This window comes from Sinocyclocheilus anshuiensis, unplaced genomic scaffold (genome assembly GCF_001515605.1).
Source record: "Sinocyclocheilus anshuiensis isolate Anshui unplaced genomic scaffold, SAMN03320099.WGS_v1.1 scaffold656, whole genome shotgun sequence".
Lineage (NCBI taxonomy): Eukaryota > Metazoa > Chordata > Actinopteri > Cypriniformes > Cyprinidae > Sinocyclocheilus > Sinocyclocheilus anshuiensis.
In genome coordinates this window covers 26316-26927 of record NW_015555829.1, presented here as the reverse complement: position 1 = coordinate 26927, position 612 = coordinate 26316, and the positions used below count along the sequence as shown (strand labels likewise).

Sequence of the window (612 nt, the reverse complement as noted above, 5' to 3'; positions counted from 1 at the left end):
CAGACAGATAGATAGATAGATAGATAGATAGATAGATAGAGCAAAAGTTACAAGGAAGTTTGACGAATAAGAAACTTATTAGAAACTTATACTCTGGCAAAAAGGTAAGGTTAAAGCGATAGTTCACCCCAAAATGAAAATGTATAGGCCTATCTACTGTCATCGTTCCAAAATGACTTTCTTCCACTAAAGGAGATGAAAAGTGAATTGGTGAATGGAGGTTGTCAGTCTCTAACAACTACTTTTTTGTGTGTTCTACTGAAGAAAAAACATCATGCAGGTTTGAATCAACATGAGGGTCAGTGCATAATGACAGAATTGTTATTTTCGTGTGAACTATCAATTTAACATTTCAGTACGGTCTTGCTGATGTGAAAGGCTGGACTGAGAAACACTGAAGAATTTAAATTTTTGTGTGGACTATCCATTTAGCACTTCAATATGGCCATACTGATGCTTAAACACTTGACTGAGAAACATTGCTTGTCAGTAGTTGAGCCCCTTAAAAGAGAGAGTCAGAACTACGATGAAAATGTAAATGCTAACAGTACAAATGTTCTGGCTCTATCTCACCACTGGTGTTTTTTTTTTTGTTTGTTTTTTTTTTTGTTT

At 35.0% G+C, this 612-nt stretch overlaps 1 protein-coding gene across 5 annotated transcripts in view; it reads right to left on the bottom strand.

Moving 5' to 3' along the window:
• The window catches only part of LOC107675353 (syntaxin-binding protein 5-like), a 164212-nt gene that overhangs the window by 162201 nt on the left and 1399 nt on the right, over positions 1 to 612 (bottom strand). The gene's annotated exons all lie outside the window — the stretch shown is intronic.